This window comes from Phyllobates terribilis, unplaced genomic scaffold, assembly GCF_046119375.1.
Source record: "Phyllobates terribilis strain yellow unplaced genomic scaffold, ASM4611937v1 Scaffold_10__3_contigs__length_209671492, whole genome shotgun sequence".
Classification (NCBI taxonomy): Eukaryota; Metazoa; Chordata; class Amphibia; order Anura; family Dendrobatidae; genus Phyllobates; species Phyllobates terribilis.
The window spans coordinates 39,931,365-39,954,488 of record NW_027362770.1 but is presented as its reverse complement, the minus strand read 5'-3'; positions in this window follow the sequence as shown (position 1 = coordinate 39,954,488).

Below are 23,124 nucleotides of genomic sequence, written 5' to 3'. Positions count from 1 at the left end.
AATGAAGAAAAAAATTATTTTTAATTTGCAACCTGATGGAGGTCAGTATAGATGGACTAATAGACCAAGTCCCACACACCGCTAGAAGCCCAAATATTTTTTCAGAGCTAGATGCAGAAAATTTTTTTATTCAATTTGCAACCTGATGGAGGTCAGTATAGATGGACTAATAGACCAAGTCCCACACACTGCTAGAAGCCCAAATATTTTTTCAGAGCTAGATGCAGAAAAAAATTATTTTTAATTTGCAACCTGATGGAGGTCAGTATAGATGGACTAATAGACCAAGTCCCACACACCGCTAGAAGCCCAAATATTTTTTCAGAGCTAGATGCAGAAAATTTTTTTATTCAATTTGCAACCTGATGGAGGTCAGTATAGATGGACTAATAGACCAAGTCCCACACACTGCTAGAAGCCCAAATATTTTTTCAGAGCTAGATGCAGAAAAAAATTATTTTTAATTTGCAACCTGATGGAGGTCAGTATAGATGGACTAATAGAACAAGTCCCACACGCTGCTAGAAGCCCAAATATTTTTTCAGAGATAAATGAAGAAAAAAATTATTTTTAATTTGCAACCTGATGGAGGTCAGTATAGATGGACTAATAGACCAAGTCCCACACACTGCTAGAAGCCCAAATATTTTTTCAGAGCTAGATGCAGAAAAAAATTATTTTTAATTTGCAACCTGATGGAGGTCAGTATAGATGGACTAATAGACCAAGTCCCACACACTGCTAGAAGCCCAAATATTTTTTCAGAGCTAGATGCAGAAAAAAATTATTTTTAATTTGCAACCTGATGGAGGTCAGTATAGATGGACTAATAGACCAAGTCCCACACACCGCTAGAAGCCCAAATATTTTTTCAGAGCTAGGTGCAGAAAATTTTTTATTCAATTTGCAACCTGATGGAGGTCAGTATAGATGGACTAATAGACCAAGTCCCACACACTGCTAGAAGCCCAAATATTTTTTCAGAGCTAGATGCAGAAAAAAATTATTTTTAATTTGCAACCTGATGGAGGTCAGTATAGATGGACTAATAGAACAAGTCCCACACGCTGCTAGAAGCCCAAATATTTTTTCAGAGATAAATGAAGAAAAAAATTATTTTTAATTTGCAACCTGATGGAGGTCAGTATAGATGGACTAATAGACCAAGTCCCACACACCGCTAGAAGCCCAAATATTTTTTCAGAGCTAGATGCAGAAATTTTTTTTATTCAATTTGCAACCTGATGGAGGTCAGTATAGATGGACTAATAGACCAAGTCCCACACACTGCTAGAAGCCCAAATATTTTTTCAGAGCTAGATGCAGAAAAAAATTATTTTTAATTTGCAACCTGATGGAGGTCAGTATAGATGGACTAATAGAACAAGTCCCACACGCTGCTAGAAGCCCAAATATTTTTTCAGAGATAAATGAAGAAAAAAATTATTTTTAATTTGCAACCTGATGGAGGTCAGTATAGATGGACTAATAGACCAAGTCCCACACACTGCTAGAAGCCCAAATATTTTTTCAGAGCTAGATGCAGAAAAAAATTATTTTTAATTTGCAACCTGATGGAGGTCAGTATAGATGGACTAATAGACCAAGTCCCACACGCTGCTAGAAGCCCAAATATTTTTTCAGAGATAAATGAAGAAAAAAATTATTTTTAATTTGCAACCTGATGGAGGTCAGTATAGATGGACTAATAGACCAAGTCCCACACACTGCTAGAAGCCCAAATATTTTTTCAGAGCTAGATGCAGAAAAAAATTATTTTTAATTTGCAACCTGATGGAGGTCAGTATAGATGGACTAATAGACCAAGTCCCACACACTGCTAGAAGCCCAAATATTTTTTCAGAGCTAGATGCAGAAAAAAATTATTTTTAATTTGCAACCTGATGGAGGTCAGTATAGATGGACTAATAGACCAAGTCCCACACACCGCTAGAAGCCCAACTATTTTTTCAGAGCTAGATGCAGAAAAAAATTATATTCAATTTGCAACCTGCTGGAGGTCAGTATAGAAGGACTAATAGAACAAGTCCCACACACTGCTAGAAGCCCAAATATTTTTTCAGAGCTAAATGAAGAAAAAAATTATTTTTAATTTGCAACCTGATGGAGGTCAGTATAGATGGACTAATAGACCAAGTCCCACACACTGCTAGAAGCCCAAATATTTTTTCAGAGCTAGATGCAGAAAAAAATTATATTCAGTTTGCAACCTGATGGAGGTCAGTATAGATGGACTAATAGAATGATGCTATGCCCAAAAGATTTTACTTCACTAGGTGCAGTAAAAAAATTGGTATTCTGTACACAGGTGGTATATCTTGCAACACAGATAGGCTACTCCACTGACTAACACACTCTGCAATAGGCCAAAAAGGATTAGCTTTGCTAGATTCAGCCAAATGCTGTGAAAAAAACTTGCACAGCACTGGCACAGACCTGCCTGGCAAAAACTGATAGGAACTGATGTAACCTAGTCCTGAAAAGGACTCCAATTACAATTAGTCTTTACTCCCACAATCTATCTATTTAAGAGCACAGACCTGCCTGATAAAAGTCGTAGGAAATGCTGTAACCTAGTCCTTAAAAGGACTGCAATCACAACTATTCCCTACTCCCAAGCTGTCTGTATATTTGTGCGAAAATTGGCTTGAAATTAACAAGGTATAGCGCACACAGCAACAGCGGTGCCGTCTAACACGCAGCTGCAGCAGTGAGAAAATGGTGGCGACGGGGAAAATGGCTTGGTCTTATAGGGCAAGGACATGTGACATACACTGCCAATGACACATGCCCTTGCTTGTGTGAAAAAAAGCACTTCGCTCCGTGTGTGCGCTGCTGATAGGCTGACAGATTGCACCTCCCCACTGCAAATGCGGGAAAGAGAAAAAAAAATGGAGATCTTCATTGTTCCTGCAGAGATCCATCCCCTGCCCCTCCCCCCGCCCCGCTGTACACTCAAACTGCGTATTAACATTAATTTTCATCATTACTGAGAAAAAATCCAGTTATGATTTTGGTGCACGAACAGTTATCGAACATAACCTCGAACAGCCGAATTTTTCTCAAATTGTTCGTGTTCGCCGATCGGCTCGAACACCGCCCAAAACAGCTCGAATTTGAGATTGGCGAACAGTTCGAGTAGAACAACGCTCATCTCTATTCAGCACACCACCAGCAGCGCTGAACACACGTTCAGACAGAACGCTGGCTGCGGGGCATGACAAGATCTCCAAGGCGTAAGTGGCTAGCTCCGGCCATTTATCCAGATTGGAAGCCCAAAAAGAGCAAGGGTCCAGTGACACAGTCGTGGCTTCAATGTTTACTTGGAGATTCTCCTGTACCATCGTCTCTAGGCGTTGACTATGTGTCAGACTTCTTGTCTCCTGTGGCCTTGCAAAGGATGGGCTAAAAAAGTGGTGAAATGATTCCGCAAAATTGATGTTACCAGCAGATACTGTGGTTCTGTTACGGTTTGAGTGCTGAACACTTGACGGTCCCACGGTTGGCAAGTTGGAACTGTGAGATTCACTACGTGCACCACTGGTATTTTGTGGAAAAGCACATGTAAGATTCTGCAACACTCTCTGCTGATACTCCTGCATGCGTGCATCCCTTTCTATGGCAGGAATAATTTCTGCAAATTTACTTTTGTACTGGGGATCTAACAGTGTGGCAACCCAGTAGTCAGGATTATTTCTAATTCTCACAATTCGAGGGTCATGTTGCAGGTAGTGCAGCAAGAAGGCACTCATGTGTGTTGCGCATCCAGGAGCACCAAGTCCCTGTTGTGTTGGTGGCGAGGTAACAATCATGCTTCCTTCCTCTGTCCTCTCCCACCAACCTCGCACAACAGAAATGTGATCAAGGTCTCCCTCATCTGATGAGTCTTCCATCAGTTCGTCCTCCACTTCTTCCTGGGCTCCTGCAACTTCCTCACTAGTTTGGCTGCTACCATGCGCCCTGGTAAAACCATCTCCCCCACCCTCACATGCCTGCCGCCTTGGTGCTGCCGACCGTCTGGACCTTGCAGATGTTAGCCCTTCCGCAGACAACTCCTCCTCCTCTACTTCCTCCACCTCCTCTTGTGCCACCACCTGACTCCGAATTCTGTTTAACATGTGCTCCAGCATGTAAATCACCGGAATAGTCATGCTGATAATGGCATCGTCAGCACTGAACATCTTCGTCGCCATTTCAAAACTGTGCAGAAGGGTGCATAGGTCCCTGATCTGAGACCACTCCTCCAGCGTGATTTGCCCCACCTCTGGATCTCGTTGGCCCAGGCTATACGTCAGAACGTATTGCACCAGGGCTTGTCGGTGCTGCCACAGTCGCTGCAACATGTGCAGAGTTGAATTCCACCGGGTAGGCACATCGCATTTTAGCCGGTGAAGTGGCAGGCCCAACGACTTCTGTAGAGATGTAAGTCGCTGAGCTGCGGGATGCGAACGGCGAAAGTGAGCACACAGCGACCGTGCCCTCTGCAGAAGGCCATCTAGTCTGGGATAGTGGGCTAAAAATTGCTGGACAACCAGGTTCAACACATGAGCCATACAAGGCACGTGTATGACATTGCCCCGGCGAAGGGCCGCACCCAGGTTTGCAGCATTGTCGCACACGGCCTTCCCTGGTTTCAGGTCCAGTGGAGACAACCATTCATGAAATTGGTTCTCCAGAGCTGACCACAACTCCTCAGCTGTGTGACTCACATTTCCCAGACATTTCAATGTAAAAACCGCCTGATGACGTTGAGCCCTACTGCCAGCATAGTAAGGAGGTGTGCAGGATCCCTTCTGCGCAGTTAGAAAGCTTGTGGCATGACCAGACAGGCTTTGGGTGCAGGTGGAAGACCGAGAGGAGGTTGAGGAGGCAGAAGCAGTGGAGGAACTTTGACATAAAGAGGATTGACGCACAACTCGTGGGGACGGCAAGACTTGGACAGCAGCCCCTTGTCCTGCTGTCACCATAGTTACCCAGTGCCCAGTCAGCGACATGTAACGCCCCTGTCCATGCCTACTCGTCCAAGTGTCTGTGGTGAAATGCACCCTGTCACACACAGAGTTTCTCAAAGAAGCGGTGATGTTGTGTGCGACATGCTGGTGGAGCGCAGGCACACCTTTCTTTGAGAAGTAGTGCTGACTGGGCATCTGGTACTGGGGCACTGCGACGGACATAAGGTCTCGAAAATCCTCTGTGTCCACCAGGCGGAAAGGCAGCATTTCTGTATCCAAGAACTTGCAGTTGGTGAAATTCAACCTCTTAGCTTTCTCATTGCTAGGAGGAAATGGTCTTTTACTTGTCCACATCTGAGGGACCGAGGGCTGGCTATTGTGCTTAGACGGGGTTGATAAGGGTGTCCCCGGCAAACTGCCGGTCTGTGAGGAAGATGCAGGCAGACATGTTAGGTTGCCTTTATCCAAAGGTGGTGCTATCGATGTCGGACAGCGCTCAACACCAGCTGGTGTTACCACCTCCAAAGAAAATGATGACCTGCCAATCACGCTGGCTGTTGCGGGTAAAGAGGTGGCAGGTCTGCGCCCCAAAACAGGTGTGACTGCTGTCCCCCTAGTCACAGAGGATGAAGAGGTCGTGGATGCACAAGATATGGCAGACGGTGGTTGGCCCGGCCGGCTAGGCCGCATTGTAGCACACTGAGCTTCCCACTGCAACTTATGCTTCATGTCCATGTGCCGGTTCATGCATGAAGTACTCAAACTATGTATTTTTTGGCCTCTACTTAGCTTTTGCTGACAAATGTTACAGATAACACGAGTTGGGTCATCTTTATCGATCTGAAAAAATGCCCAGGCTATGCAAGGCTTAGCACCCATGCGACCTGAAGAGCCACCACGACTTGTGGTGAGAGGCAGAGTTGTGTTTGAGGATGCAGTTGTTGACGTGCTTCCAGTACTACGTCTCTGTCCAGGAAGGCGCAACCTGACCTCGTCGTCACTAGCATCTTCCTCCACCTCCTCTGCTGACCTCATCTCTTGGCTGACTGTGGGTTGACAGTAAGTGGGATCTCCAACCTCATCATCATCACCCTGTGCGTTATCACACCCGTCGTCCTCAGAGCCAACCTGTTCCTGCACTGACAAAAAACTAAAGTTGTCGCTCCAATCAGGTATTTGAGTCTTATCATCGTCTTCCTCATTGTCTCCACCAACAGGAGTTACAGTTTGGTCAGAACCTTCTGCGTCTGGTCCTGGATCCGACTCATAAAGATTCTGGGCATTAGTGCAGATCATTTCCTCGTCTGGATTCACAGAAGCGCTGGAGTCGACCTCTGATTCCCAGGCTATAGTATGAGTAAACAGCTCTGCAGACTCAACCATCTGTTCTACCTCATACTCAGACGGGCAGCTGGAGATTTGGGAGCTGTGAGGAAGCAAGTGCGATTGGGGTGACACCTTTGAGGACTGGAGTATTTGTGATGTTGAAGTTGATGTGGAGGAGAGCCCACTTAAAGGAGCACTTGATATCCGTTGAAGCACCTGCTGTTTTTGTGCCTCATCTGGAATTTGTAGCGATTGGCGTGGCCGTAAGAAAGGGATCTTATCACATTGTCCGCTAAAAGAAGTAGACATTTTAGTTTGGCTGGAAGATGGTCTTTCTTCTGCAGATGTTACTGTTGCTTTAACACCTACCCCACGGACACAACCTTTTTTCCCCTTCCCAACACGCCTATTCCCCTTTCCACCAGCAGCAGGCCTTTTTCCACTCATTTTGGTGGTTAACTAATTAACAACTCTGGAGTTGTTTGCACAAAAAAACAATGGATGGTAACCGAGCAGAGCTGAGTGGCCAAACTGTGGTATTAGGCCAAAACTATTGGCTGGGTTAGATGCAGAAAAAAATTATATTCAATTTGCAACCTGATGGAGGTCAGTATAGATGGACTAATAGAGAAAGTCCCACACACTGCTAGAAGGCAAATATTTTTTTCAGAGCTAGATGCAGAAAAAAATATATTCAGTTTGCAACCTGATGGAGGTCTGTATAGATGGATTAATAGAACAAGTCCCACACACAGCTAGAAGCCCAATATTTTTTCAGAGGTAGATGCAGAAAAAAATATATTCAGTTTGCAACCTGATGGAGGTCAGTATAGATGGACTAATACAACAAGTCCCACACACAGCTAGAAGCCCAATATTTTTTCAGAGGTAGATGCAGAAAAAAATATATTCAGTTTGCAACCTGATGGAGGTCTGTATAGATGGATTAATAGAACAAGTCCCACACACAGCTAGAAGCCCAATATTTTTTCAGAGGTAGATGCAGAAAAAAATATATTCAGTTTGCAACCTGATGGAGGTCAGTATAGATGGACTAATACAACAAGTCCCACACACAGCTAGAAGCCCAATATTTTTTCAGAGGTAGATGCAGAAAAAAATATATTCAGTTTGCAACCTGATGGAGGTCTGTATAGATGGATTAATAGAACAAGTCCCACACACAGCTAGAAGCCCAATATTTTTTCAGAGGTAGATGCAGAAAAAAATATATTCAGTTTGCAACCTGATGGAGGTCAGTATAGATGGACTAATACAACACGTCACACACACATCTAGAAGCCCAATATTTTTTCAGAGGTAGATGCAGAAAAAAATATGTTCAGTTTGCAACCTGATGGAGGTCAGTATAGATGGACTAATACAACAAGTCCCACACACAGCTAGAAGCCCAATATTTTTTCAGAGGTAGATGCAGAAAAAAATATATTCAGTTTGCAACCTGATGGAGGTCTGTATAGATGGATTAATAGAACAAGTCCCACACACAGCTAGAAGCCCAATATTTTTTCAGAGGTAGATGCAGAAAAAAATATATTCAGTTTGCAACCTGATGGAGGTCAGTATAGATGGACTAATACAACAAGTCCCACACACAGCTAGAAGCCCAATATTTTTTCAGAGGTAGATGCAGAAAAAAATATATTCAGTTTGCAACCTGATGGAGGTCTGTATAGATGGATTAATAGAACAAGTCCCACACACAGCTAGAAGCCCAATATTTTTTCAGAGCTAGATGCAGAAAAAAAATATATTCAATTTGCAACCTGATGGAGGTCAGTATAGATGGACTAATAAAATGATGCTATGCCCAAAAGATTTTACTTCACTAGGTGCAGTAAAAAAATTGGTATTCTATACACAGGTGGTATATCTTGCAACACAGATAGGCTACTCCACTGACTAACACACTCTGCAATAGGCCAAAAAGGATTAGCTTTGCTAGATTCAGCCAAATGCTGTGAAAAAAACTTGCACAGCACTGGCACAGACCTGCCTGGCAAAAACTGATAGGAACTGATGTAACCTAGTCCTGAAAAGGACTCCAATTACAATTAGTCTTTACTCCCACAACCTATCTATTTAAGAGCACAGACCTGCCTGATAAAAGTCGTAGGAAATGCTGTAACCTAGTCCTTAAAAGGACTGCAATCACAACTATTCCCTACTCCCAAGCTATCTGTAGATTTGTGCGAAAATTGGCTTGAAATTAACAAGGTATAGCGCACACAGCAACAGCGGTGCCGTCTAACACGCAGCTGCAGCAGTGAGAAAATGGTGGCGACGGGGAAAATGGCTTGGTCTTATAGGGCAAGGACATGTGACATACACTGCCAATGACACATGCCCTTGCTTGTGTGAAAAAAAGCACTTCGCTCTTTGTGTGCGCTGCTGATAGGCTGACAGATTGCACCTCCCCACTGTAAATGCGGGAAAGAGAAAAAAAAAATGGAGATCTTCATTGTTCCTGCAGAGATCCATCCCCTGCCCCTCCCCCCACCCCGCTGTACACTCAAACTGCGTATTAAAATTAATTTTCATCATTACTGAGAAAAAATCCAGTTATGATTTTGGTGCACGAACAGTTATCGAACATAACCTCGAACAGTCGAATTTTTCTCAAATTGTTCGTGTTCGCCGATCGGCTCGAACACCGCCCAAAACAGCTCGAATTTGAGATTGGCGAACAGTTCGAGTAGAACAACGCTCATCTCTAGTGGGAATCTCCACTCCCTCTATTCATGTGCAGTGGGAATCTCATCTCCCTCTATTCATGTGCAGTGGGAATCTCCCCTCTCTCTATTCATGTGCAGTGGAAATCTCATCCCCTCTCTTCGTGTGCAGTGGAAAACTCATCTCACTCTATTCATGTGCAGTGGAAATCTCATCTCCCTCTATTCATGTGCAGTGGGAATCTCCACTTCCTCTATTCATGTGCAGTGGGATTCTCCACTCCCTCTATTCCTGTGCAGTGGAAAACTCCCCTCCTTCTATCCATGTGCAGTGGGAATCTCCACTCCCTCTATTCATGTGCAGTGGGAATCTCCACTCCCTTTATTCATGCGCAGTGTGAATCTCCCCTCTCTCTATTCATATGCAGTGGGAATCTCATCTACCTCTATTCATGTGCAGTGGGAATCTCCACTCCCTCTATTCATGTGCAGTGGGAATCACCACTCCCTTTATTCATGCGCAGTGTGAATCTCCCCTCTCTCTATTCATATGCAGTGGGAATCTCATCTCCCTCTATTCATGTGCAGTGGGAATCTCCACTCCCTCTATTCATGTGCAGTGGATTCTCCACCCCCCCTATTCATGTGCAGTGAGAATCTCCACACCCTCTATTCATTTGCAGTGGGAATCTCCACTCCCTCTATTCATGTGCAGTGGGGATCTCCACTCCCTCTATTCATGTGCAGTGGGAATCTCCACTCCCTCTATTCATGTGCAGTGGGAATCTCCACTCCCTCTATTCATGTGCAGTGGGGATCTCCACTCCCTCTATTCATGTGCAGTGGGAATCTCATCTCCCTCTATTCATGTGCAGTGGGAATCTCCACTCCCTCTATTCATGTGCAGTGGGGATCTCCACTCCCTCTATTCATGTGCAGTGGGAATCTCATCTCCCTCTATTCATGTGCAGTGGGAATCTCCACTCCCTCTATTCATGTGCAGTGGGAATCTCATCTCCATCTATTCATGTGCAGTATGAATATCCCCTCTCTCTATTCATGTGCAGTGGGAATCTCCCCTCTCTCTATTCATGTGCAGTGGGAATCTCCCCTCTCTCTATTCATGTGCAGTGGGAATCTCCCCTCCCTATATTCATGTGCAGTGGGAATCTCCACTCCCTATATTCATGTGCAGTGGGAATCTCCACTCCCACTCTTCAAGTGCAGTGGGAATCTCATCTCCCTCTTTTCATGTGCAATGGTAATCTCCCCTCTCTTCATTCATGTGTAGTGGGATTCTCCGCTCCCTCTATTCATGTGAAGTGGAAATCTCCACTCCCTTTATTCATGTGCAGTGGGAATCTCCCCTCTCTCTATTCATGTGCAGTGGGAATCTCCGCTCCCTCTATTCATGTGCAGTGGGAATCTCATCTTCCTCTATTCATGTGCAGTGGGAATCTCCGCTCTCTCTATTCATGTGCAGTGGAAATCTCATCTCCCTCTATTCTTGTGCAGTGGAAATCTCATCTCCCTCTATTCATGTGCAGTGGAAATCTCATCTCCCTCTATTCATGTGCAGTGGGAATCTCCACTTCCTCTATTCATGTGCAGGGGGAAGCTCCATGCCCTCTATTTATGTGCAGTGGGAATCTCCACTCCCTCTATTCATGTGCAGTGGAAACCTCCACTCCCTCTATTCATGTGCATTGGGAATCTCCACTCCCTCTGTTCATGTGCAGTGCGAAACTCCACTCCCTCTATTCATGTGCAGTGGGAATCTCCACTCCCTCTATTCATGTGCAGTGGGAATCTCCCCTCTCTCTATTCATGTGCAGTGGGAATCTCCACTCCTTCTATTCATGTGCAGTGGGAATCTCCACTCCCTCTATTCTTGTGCAGTGGGAATCTTCACTCCCTCTATGCATGTGCAGTGGGAATCTCCACGCCCTCTATTCAAGGGGAGTGGGAATCTCCACTCCCTCTATTCATGTGCAGTGGGAATCTCCCCTCTCTCTGTTCATGTGCAGTGGGAATCTCCCCTCTCTCTGTTCATGTGCAGTGGGAATCTCCCCTCTCTCTGTTGATGTGCAGTGGGAATCTCCCCTCTCCTATTTCATGTGCAGTGGGAATCTCATCTCCGTCTATTCATGTGGAGTGGGAATCTCATCTCCGTCTATTCATGTGGAGTGGGAATCTCATGTCACTCTATTCATGTGCAGTGGGAATCTTATCTCCGTCTATTCATTTACATTGGGAATCTCATCTCCCTCTATTCATGTGCAGTGGGAATCTAATCTGCCGCTATTCATGTGCAGTGGGAATCTCCACTCCCTCTATTCATGTGCAGTGGGAATCTCCCGTCTCTCTGTTCATTTGCAGTGGGAATCTCACCTCTCTCTATTCATGTGCAGTGGGAATCTCATCTCCCTCTATTTATGTGCAGTGGGAATCTCATCTCCCTCTATTTATGTGCAGTGGGAATCTCATCTCCCTCTATTCATGTGCAGTGGGAATCTCCACTCCCTCTATTCATGTGCAGTGGGAATCTCATCTCCCTCTATTCATGTGCAGTGGGAATCTCATCTCCCTTAATTCATGTGCAGTGGGAATCTCCCCTCTCTCTATTCATGTGCAGTGGGAATCTCCACTCCCTCTATTCTTGTGCAGTGGAAATCTCCACTCCCTCTATTCATGTGCAGTGGAAATCTCCCCTCTCTCTATTCATGGGCAGTGGGAATCTCATCTCCCTCAATTCATGTGCAGTGGAAGTCTCCACTCCCTCTATTCATGTGCAGTGGGAATCTCCCCTCTCGCTATTCATGTGCAGTGGGAATCTCCACTCCCTCTATTCATGTGCAGTGGGAATCTCCACTCCCTATATTCATGTGCAGTGGGAATCTCCACTCCCTATATTCATGTACAGTGGGAATCTCCACTCCCCCTATTCATGTGTAATGGGATTCTCCACTCCCTCTTTTCATGTGCAGTGGGAATCTCCACTCCCTCTATTCATGTGCAGAGGGGATCTCCACTCCCTCTATTCATGTGCTGTGGTAATCTCATCTCCCTCTATTCATGTGCAGTGGGAATCCCCACTCCCTCTATTCATGTGCAGTGGGAATCTCCACTCCCTCTATTCATGTGCAGTGGGAATCTCCACTCCCTCTATTCATGTGCAGTGGGGATCTCCACTCCCTCTATACATGTGCAGTGGGAATCTCATCTCCCTCTATTCATGTGCAGTGGGAATCTCCACTCCCTCTATTCATGTGATGTGGGAATCTCATCTCTCTCTATTCATGTGCAGTGGGAATCTCCCCTCTCTCTATTCATGTGCAGTGGGAATCTCATCTCCCTCAATTCATGTGCAGTGGGGATCTCATCTACCTCTATTCATGTGCAGTGGGAATCTCCACTACCTCTATTCATGTGCAGTGGGAATCTCATCTCCCTCTATTCATGTGCAGTGGGAATCTCCCCTCTCTCTATTAATGTGCAGTGGGAATCTCTACTCCCTCTATTCATGTGCAGTGGGAATCTCCCCTCTCTCTGTTCATTTGCAGTGGGAATCTCCCCTCTCTCTATTCATGTGCAGTGGGAATCTCATCTCCCTCTATTTATGTGCAGTGGGAATCTCATCTCCCTCTATTCATGTGCAGTGGGAATCTCCACTCCCTCTATTCATGTGCAGTGGGAATCTCATCTCCCTCTATTCATGTGCAGTGGGAATTTCATCTCCCTCTATTTATGTGCAGTGGAAATCTCCACTCCCTCTATTCATGTGCAGTGGAAATCTCCCCTCTCTCTATTCATGTGCAGTGGGAATCTCCACTCCCTCTATTCATGTGCAGTGGGAATCTCCACTCCCTATATTCATGTGCAGTGGGAATCTCCACTCCCTATATTCATGTACAGTGGGAATCTCCACTCCCCCTATTCATGTGTAATGGGAATCTCCACTCCCTCTTTTCATGTGCAGTGGGAATCTCCACTCCCTCTATTCATGTGCAGAGGGGATCTCCACTCCCTCTATTCATGTGCTGTGGGAATCTCATCTCCCTCTATTCATGTGCAGTGGGAATCTCCACTCCCTCTATTCTTGTGCAGTGGGAATCTCCACTCCCTCTATTCATGTGCAGTGGGAATCTCCACTCCCTCTATTCATGTGCAGTGGGGATCTCCACTCCCTCTATACATGTGCAGTGGGAATCTCATCTCCCTCTATTCATGTGCAGTGGAAATCTCCACTCCCTCTATTCATGTGCTGTGGGAATCTCATCTCCCTCTATTCATGTGCAGTGGGAATCTCCCCTCTCTCTATTCATGTGCAGTGGGAATCTCATCTCCCTCTATTCATGTGCACTGGGGATCTCATCTACCTCTATTCATGTGCAGTGGGAATCTCCACTCCCTCTATTCATGTGCAGTGGGAATCTCATCTCCCTCTATTCATGTGCAGTGGGAATCTCCCCTCTCTCTATTAATGTGCAGTGGGAATCTCTACTCCCTCTATTCATGTGCAGTGGGAATCTCCCCTCTCTCTGTTCATTTGCAGTGGGTATCTCCCCTCTCTCTATTCATGTGCAGTGGGAATCTCCCCTCTCTCTATTCATGTGCAGTGGGAATCTCCCCTCTCTCTATTAATGTGCAGTGGGAATCTCTACTCCCTCTATTCATGTGCAGTGGGAATCTCCCCTCTCTCTGTTCATTTGCAGTGGAAATCTCCCCTCTCTCTATTCATGTGCAGTGGGAATCTCATCTCCCTCTATTCATGTGCAGTGGGAATCTCCACTCCCTCTATTCATGTGCAGTGGGAATCTCATCTCCCTCTATTCATGTGCAGTGGGAATCTCATCTCCCTCTATTCATGTGCAGTGGGAATCTCCCCTCTCTCTATTCATGTGCAGTGGGAATCTCCACTCCCTCTAATCATGTGCAGTGGAAATCTCCACTCCCTCTATTTATGTGCAGTGGAAATCTCCACTCCCTCTATTCATGTGCAGTGGAAATCTCCCCTCTCTCTATTCATGTGCAGTGGAAATCTCCCCTCTCTCTATTCATGTGCAGTGGAAATCTCCACTCCCTCTATTCATGTGCAGTGGGAATCTCCCCTCTCTCTATTCATGTGCAATGGAAATCTCCCCTCTCTCTATTCATGTGCAGTGGGAATCTCATCTCCCTCAATTCATGTGCAGTGGAAATCTCCACTCCCTCTATTCATGTGCAGTGGGAATCTCCCCTCTCTCTATTCATGTGCAGTGGGAATCTCCACTCCCTCTATCCATGTGCAGTGGGAATCTCATCTCCCTCTGCTCATGTGCAGTGGGAATCTCCCCTCTCTCTATTCATGGGCAGTGGGAATCTCATCTCCCTCTATTCATGGGCAGTGGGAATCTCCCCTCTCTCTATTCATGTGCACTGGAAATCTCATCTCCCTCTATTCATGTGCAGTGGAAATCTCATCTCCCTCTATTCATGTGCAGTGGGAATCTCCACTTCCTCTATTCATGTGCAGTGGGAAGCTCCATCCCCTCTATTCATGTGCAGTGGGAATCCCCACTCTCTCTATTCATGTGCAGTGGAAACCTCCATTCCCTCTATTCATGTGCAGTGGGAATCTCCAATCCCTCTATTCATGTGCAGTGGGAATCTCCCCTCCCTCTATTCATGTGCAGTGAAAATCTCATCTCCCTCTATTCATGTGCAGTGGGAATCTCCACTTCCTCTATTCATGTGCAGTGGGAATCTCCACTTCCTCTATTCATGTGCAGTGGGAAGTTCCATCCCCTCTATTTATGTGCAGTGGGAATCTCCACTCCCTCTATTCATGTGCAGTGGAAACCTCCTCTCCCTCTATTCATATGCAGTGGGAATCTCCACTCCCTCTATTCATGTGCAGTGGGAATCTCCCCTCCCTTTATTCATGTGCAGTGGGTATCTCCACTCCCTCTATTCATGTGCAGTGGGAATCTCATCTCCCTCTATTCATGTGCAGTGGGAATCTTCCCTCTCTCTATTCATGTGCAGTGGAAATCTCATCTCCCTCTATTCTTGTGCAGTGGGAATCTCCACTCCCTCTATTCATGTGAAGTGGGAATCTCCACTCCCTCTATTCATGTGCAGTGGATTCTCCACCCCCTCTATTCATGTGCAGTGGGAATCTCCACTCCCTCTATTCATGTGCAGTGGGAATCTCCACTCCCTATATTCATGTGCAGTGGGAATCTCCACTCCCTATATTCATGTGCAGTGGGAATCTCCACTCCCTCTATTCATGTGTAATCGGAATCTCCTCTCCCTCTTTTCATGTGCAGTGGGAATCTCCACTCCCTCTATTCGTGTGCAGTGGGGATCTCAAGTAACCTCTATTCATGTGCAGTGGGAATCTCATCTCCCTCTATTCATGTGCAGTGGGAATCTCCACTCCCTCTATTCATGTGCAGTGGGAATCTCCACTCCCTCTATTCATGTGCAGTGGGAATCTCCACTCCCTCTATTCATGTGCAGTGGGGATCTCCACTCCCTCTTGTTAGAACTCTCCTGTTAGTTTTTTTTTAGTTTGCTGGTCACATGACCATTTTAGCCTATTTAATCCGGCTCCGCCCTCCTGGCCTTGCTGGACTTCATTGTATTTACTACTCTTGAGCTAGCTTGGTGCTCTGTTGCCGTTCTCTGTTAGTTTTGCTAGGTCTTCTGACCTCTATGCTTTTTGTTGTGTGTTTGTCTTTGACTGCTACTATTTCTGCTAGGAGGTGTCCAACTTATCCCAGTAACTAGTTCTTGCAGGGATCCCTCCCTCACATCTATAGGTCTTCGTACAGACTAGCCGAGGAATTTAGCGGGTCTGATCGCAGGATCAGGTTCCCCGTTACATCGTAGGGATCTAGTTTAGTTCTTTTGTAGGGACAGATCTCCTGTCTTTCCTTAGTCAGTGTAGCAGATCATAACACCTCTATTCATGTGCAGTGAGAATCTCATCTCCCTCTATTCATGTGCAGTGGGAATTTCCACTCCCTCTATTCATGTGCAGTGGGAATCTCATCTCCCTCTATTCATGTGCAGTGGGAATCTCCACTCCCTCTATTCATGTGCAATGGGAATCTCATCTCCCTCTTTTCATGTGAAGTGGGAATCTCCCCTCTCCCTATTCATGTGCAGTGGGAATCTCTTCTCCCTCTATTCATGTGCAGTGGGAATCTCATCTACCTCTATTCATGTGCAGTGGGAATCTCCACTCCCTCTATTCATGTACAGTGGGAATCTCATCTCCCTCTATTCATGTGCAGTGGGAATCTCCCCTCTCTCTATTCATGTGCAGTGGGAATCTCCACTTCCTCTATTCATGTGCAGTGGAAATCTCCCCTCTCTCCATTCATGTGCAGTGGAAATCTCATCCCCTCTCTTCGTGTGCAGTGGAAATCTCATCTCCCTCTATTCATGTGCAGTGGAAATCTCATCTCCCTCTATTCATGTGCAGTGTGAATCTCCACTTCCTCTATTCATGTGCAGTGGGAAGCTCCATCCCCTCTATTTATGTGCAGTGGGATTCTCCACTCCCTCTATTCATGTGCAGTGGAAAACTCCCCTCTCTCTATTCATGTGCAGTGGGAATCTCCACTCCCTCTATTCATGTGCAGTGGGAATCTCCACTCCCTTTATTCATGTGCAGAGTGAATCTCCCCTCTCTCTATTCATGTGCAGTGGGAATATCATCTCCCTCTATTCATGTGCAGTGGGAATCTCCCCTCTCTCTATTCATGTGCAGTGGAAATCTCATCTCCCTCTATTCATGTGCAGTGGGAATCTCCACTTCCTCTATTCATGTGCAGTGGGAAGCTCCATCCCCTTTATTTATGTGCAGTGGGAATCTCCACTCCCTCTATTCATGTGCAGTGGGAATCTCATCTCCCTCTATTCATGTGCAGTGGGAATCTCCCCTCTCTTTATTCATGTGCAGTGGAAATCTCATCTCCCTCTATTCTTGTGCAGTGGAAATCTCATCTCCCTTTATTCATGTGCAGTGGAAATCTCATCTCCCTCTATTCATGTGCATTGGGAATCTCCACTTCCTCTATTCATGTGCAGTGGGAAGCTCCATCCCCTCTATTTATGTTCAGTGGGAATCTTATCTCCCTCTATTCTTGTGCAGTGGGAATTTCCACTCCCTCTATTCATGTGCAGTGGGAATTTCCACTCCCTCTATTCATGTGCAGTGGGAATCTCCACTCCCTCTATTCATGTGCAGTGGGAATCTCCACTCCCTCTATTCATGTGCAGTGGAAATCTCCCCTCCCTCTATTCATGTGCAGTGGGAATCACCACTCCCTCTATTCATGTGCAGTGGGAATCTCCACTCCCTCTATTCTTGTGCAGTGGGAATTTCCACTCCCTCTATTCATGTGCAGTGGGAATCTCCACTCCCTCTATTCAAGTGGAGTGTTAATCTCCACTCCCTCTATTCATGTGCAGTGGGAATCTCCCCTCTCTCTGTTCATGTGCAGTGGGAATCTCCCCTCTCTCTGTTCATGTGCAGTGGGAATCTCATCTCTGTCTATTCATTTGCAGTGGGAATCTTATCTCCGTCTATTCATGTGGAGTGGGAATCTCATCTCCCTCTATTCATGTGCTGTGGGAATCTTATCTCCGTCTATTCATTTGCAGTGGGAATCTCATCTCCCTCTATTCATGTGCAGTGGGAATCTAATCTGCCTCTATTCATGTGCAGTGGGAATCTCCATTCCCTCTTTTCATGTGCAGTGGGAATCTCCCCTCTCTGTTCATTTGCAGTGGGAATCTCCCCTCTCTCTATTCATGTGCAGTGGGAATCTCATCTCACTCTATTTATGTGCAGTGGGAATCTCATCTCCCTCTATTCATGTGCAGTGGGAATCTCCACTCCCTCTATTCATGTGCATTGGGAATCTCCACTCCCTCTATTCATGTGCAGTGGGAATCTTCACTCCCCCTATTCATGTGCAGTGGGAATCTCCACTCCCTCTATTCATGTGCAGTGGGGATCTCCACTCCCTCTATTCATGTGCAGTGGGAATCTCATCTCCCTCTATTCATGTGCAGTGGGAATCTCCACTCCCTCTATTCATGTGCAGTGGTAATCTCCCCTCTCTCTATTCATGTGCAGTGGGAATCTCATCTCCATCTATTCATGTGCAGTATGAATATCCCCTCTCTCTATTCATGTGCAGTGGGAATCTCCCCTCTCTCTATTCATGTGCAGTGGGAATCTTTTCTCCCTCTATTCATGTGCAGTGAGAATCTCCACTCTCTATATTCATGTGCAGTGGTAATCTCCCCTCTCTCTATTCATGTTCAGTGGGATTCTCCACTAGTGTTGAGCCACCCCCGTAGTGTTCGGGTTCGGTTCGGTTCGTCGAACACCGGGATGTTCGAGGAACTGTTCGTCGAACTGTTCGTCGAACACCTTAGAACACCGTCGAACACCGTTAAAACCAATGGCAGGCAAGCAAAAACACATAGAAACACATAGAAAACACCTGCAAAGGTGTCCAAAAGCTGACAAACTGCTCAGAAGACACTCTGTTTAAAAAAGCCGGCCGGCAAATTCAGCAGCGGCATACACCGGTACCCGACAATTTAGACAAGAAGGAATAGAGCATCACACATAGATTAGATAGATAGAAACATGTCAGTCACACATATAAGAAGCACAGTGACAGTGTTGGTTACTGCATTTGTCATTTAGTGTAAAGGATTTATTAAAAAAAATATTAGTGTTTTCATGCACCGTCTCTTTAAAAAAGCCGGCCGGCAATTCAGCATCTGTACCCGACAATTTAGAACAGAAAGAATAGAGCTTCACACATAGATTAGATAGATAGAAACATGTCAGTCACATATATATATGAAGTACAGTGACAGTGTTGCTTACTGTACTTGTCATTTAGTGTAAAGGATTTATCAAAAAAAATAATAGTGTTTTCATGCACTGTCTCTTTAAAAAAGCCGGCCGGCAATTCAGCAGCGGTACCCGACAATTTAGAACAGAAAGAATAGAGCATCACACATAGATTAGATAGATAGAAACATGTCAGTCACATATATATGAAGTACAGTGATAGTGTTGGTTACTGTACTTGTCATTTAGTATTAAAATAAAGGATTTATTATTAAAAAAATTGGCGTGGGGTTCCCCTTAATTTTAGGCTCTAGCGGAGGTTAAGCAGACGGCTGGGGCAGATGTTTGAAGCCTGGGAAGGGGGTAATACCCACGGAGCTTCCCAGGCTACTAATATCAGCCCCCAGCTGAATACATAGCCTTTACTAGCTATTAAAATGGGGGACCCCCCAAAAAAAATGACGTGGGGTCCCCCCTAATTTAATAGCTAGCAAAGGCTAGGCAGACAGCTGGGGGCTGATATTAATAGCCCAGGAAGGGAGCCATGAATATTGGCCCCCTCCCAGGCTAGAAACACCAGCCGTCAGCCGCCCCAGAAATGGCGCATTCATAGGATGCGCCAATTCTGGCACTTAGCCTCGCTCTTCCACGCTGCCCTGGTGCGGTGGCAGGGGGTAATAGGGTTGGGGTTGATGTCAGCTTATAATGCCAGCTGACATCAAGCCCAGGTTAGTAATGGAGAGGCGTCTATAAGACACCCCCATTACTAACCCCATAGTCAAAGTTAAAAAAAACACAAACACCCAGAATAAAGTCCTTTAATTGAAATAAAGACACAATCCTTTATTGTTCTAAATTAAACCATACCTACCATCACGCCCATTCCAGCTGAAGCCAACGATCTCCTGCAATAAAAGAAAAATAATAAAGCAACCTCATCCTTACCTTTCCATGGTTCCCACGACAGCTTCAGCTCTGCTACATCGAGATGACAGGCTGGACCGCAGCAGAACGCCGCCATCCAGCCTGTCATCCCGCAGACACTGAGAAGCGCAGGCTTGCTTGCGCTGCTCAGCGTCTCTCTGTGACGACATCCAGATGAGCCGAGTTCATGTCCAATGAACTCGGCTCACCTCATGCACGTCACTGACAGCGTGGGAAAATTCTCACGCTGAAGCGCTGATTGCAGGAGAATTTTCCCACGCTGTCAGTGACGTGCAGGAGGTGAGCTGAGTTCATTGGACATGAACTCGGCTCATCTGGATGTCGTCACAGAGAGACGCTGAGCAGCGCAAGCAAGCCTGCGCTTCTCAGTGTCTGCGGGATGACAGGCTGGATGGCGGCGTTCTGCTGCGGTCCAGCCTGTCATCTCGATGTAGCAGAGCTGAAGCTGTCGTGGGAACCATGGAAAGGTAAGGATGAGGTTGCTTTATTATTTTTCTTTTATTGCAGGAGATCGTTGGCTTCAGCTGGAATGGGTGTGATGGTAAGTATGGTTTAATTTAGAACAATAAAGAATTGTGTCTTTATTTCAATTAAAGGACTTTATTCTGGGTGTTGTGTTTTTTTTAAATACTTTACTAGAAATTCATGGCGGTCATGTCTAATACTGGCGTGACCCCATGAATTTTGGGCTTGGGGCCAGCTGATAATACCAAGCTGGCCCTAACCCCTTTATTACCCAGTGAGCCACCGCACCAGGGCCCTGGATGAGTTGGGTACAGCGCCAGAAGATGGCGCTTCTATGAACGCGCCATTTTCCGGGGTGGCTGCGGACTGCAATTTGTAGCGGGGGGGGGGCCCAGAAAGCTTGGGCCTCCCTGCGCTGCAGATTCCAGCCCCCAGCTGCCTAGTTGTACCTGGCTGGACACAAAAATAGGGCGAAGCCCCACGTACTTTTTTTTAAATTATTTCATGAATTTCATGAAATAATTAAGAAAAAAAGGCCTTCCCTATATTGTTGTGTCCGGCCAGGTACAAATAGGCAGCTGGTGGTTGGGGGCAGCCCGTTCCTGCCTGCTGTACCTGGCTGGACACAAATATAGTGCGAAGCTCCACTTCAATTTTTTTTAATTATTTCTTGAAATTCATGAAATAATTAAGAAAAAAAGGGCTTCCCTATATTGTTGTGTCCGGCCAGGTACAAATAGGCAGCTGGTGGATGGGGGCAGCCCGTTCCTGCCTGCTGTACCTGGCTGGACACAAATATAGTGCGAAGCCCCACTTCAATTTTTTTAAATTATTTCAGGAAATTCATGAAATAATTTAAAAAAAATTGACGTGGGGCTTCGCACTATATTTGTGTCCAGCCAGGTACAGCAGGCAGGAACGGGCTGCCCCCAACCACCAGCTGCCTATTTGTACCTGGCCGGACACAACAATATAGGGAAGGCCTTTTTTTCTTAATTATTTCATGAAATTCATGAAATAATTAAAAAAAAAGTACGTGGGGCTTCGCCCTATTTTTGTGTCCAGCCAGGTACAACTAGGCAGCTGGGGGCTGGAATCTGCAGCGCAGGGAGACCCAAGCTTTCTGGGCCCCCCCCCGCTACAAATTGCAGTCCGCAGCCACCCCGGAAAATCGCGCGTTCATAGAAGCGCCATCTTCTGGCGCTGTACCCAACTCATCCAGGGCCCTGGTGCGGTGGCTCACTGGGTAATAAAGGGGTTAGGGCCAGCTTGGCATTATCAGCTGGCCCTAAGCCCGAAATTCATGAGGTCACGCCAATATTAGACATGACCACCATGAATTTCTAGTAAAGTATTTAAAAAAAACACAACACCCAGAAAAAAGTCCTTTAATTGAAATAAACACACAATTCTTTATTGTTCTAAATTAAACCATACTTACCATCACGCCCATTCCAGCTGAAGCCAACGATCTCCTGAAATAAAAGAAAAATAATAAAGCAACATCATCCTTACCTTTCCATGGTTCCCAGGACAGCTTCAGCTCTGCTACATCGAGATGACAGGCTGGACCGCAGCAGAACGCTGCCATCCAGCCTCTCATCCCGCAGACACTGAGAAGCGCAGGCTTGCTTGCGCTCCACAGTGTCTCTCTGTGAGGACATCCAGATGAGCCGAGTTAATGTCCAATGAACTCGGCTCACCTCATGCACGTCACTGACAGCGTGGGAAAATTCTCCTGCACTCAGCGCTTCAGCGTGGGAGAATTCTCACACTGAAGCGCTGAGTGCAGGAGAATTCTCCCACGCTGTCAGTGACGTGCAGGAGGTGAGCTGAGTTCATTGGACATGAGCTCACCTTATGCACGTCACTGACAGCGTGGGAAAATTCTCCTGCACTCAGCGCTTCAGCGTGGGAGAATTCTCACGCTGAAGCGCTGAGTGCAGGAGAATTCTCCCACGCTGTCAGTGAAGTGCAGGAGGTGAGCTGAGTTCATTGGACATGAGCTCACCTTATGCACGTCACTGACAGCGTGGGAGAATTCTCCTGCACTCACCGCTTCAGCGTGAGAATTTTCCCACGCTGTCAGTGACGTGCATGAGGTGAGCCGAGTTCATTGGACATGAACTCGGCTCATCTGGATGTCGTCACAGAGAGACGCTGAGCAGCGCAAGCAAGCCTGCGCTTCTCAGTGTCTGCGGGATGAGAGGCTAGATGGCAGCGTTCTGCTGCGGTCCAGCCTGTCATCTCGATGTAGCAGAGCTGAAGCTGTCGTGGGAACCATGGAAAGGTAAGGATGAGGTTGCTTTATTATTTTTCTTTTATTGCAGGAGATCGTTGGCTTCAGCTGGAATGGGCGTGACAGTAAGTATGGTTTAATTTAGAACAATAAAGGATTGTGTCTTTATTTCAATTAAAGGACTTTATTCTGGGTGTTTGTGTTTTTTTTAACTTTGACTATGGGGTTAGTAATGGGGGTGTCTTATAGACGCCTCTCCATTACTAACCTGGGCTTGATGTCAGCTGGCATTATAAGCTGACATCAACCCCAACCCTATTACCCCCTGCCACCGCACCAGGGCAGCGTGGAAGAGCGAGGCTAAGTGCCAGAATTGGCGCATCCTATGAATGCGCCATTTCTGGGGCGGCTAACGGCTGGTGTTTCTAGCCTGGGAGGGGGCCAATATTCATGGCTCCCTTCCTGGGCTATTAATATCAGCCCCCAGCTGTCTGCCTAGCCTTTGCTAGCTATTAAATTAGGGGGGACCCCACGTCATTTTTTTTGGGGTGTCCCCCATTTTAATAGCTAGTAAAGGCTATGCATTCAGCTGGGGGCTGATATTAGTAG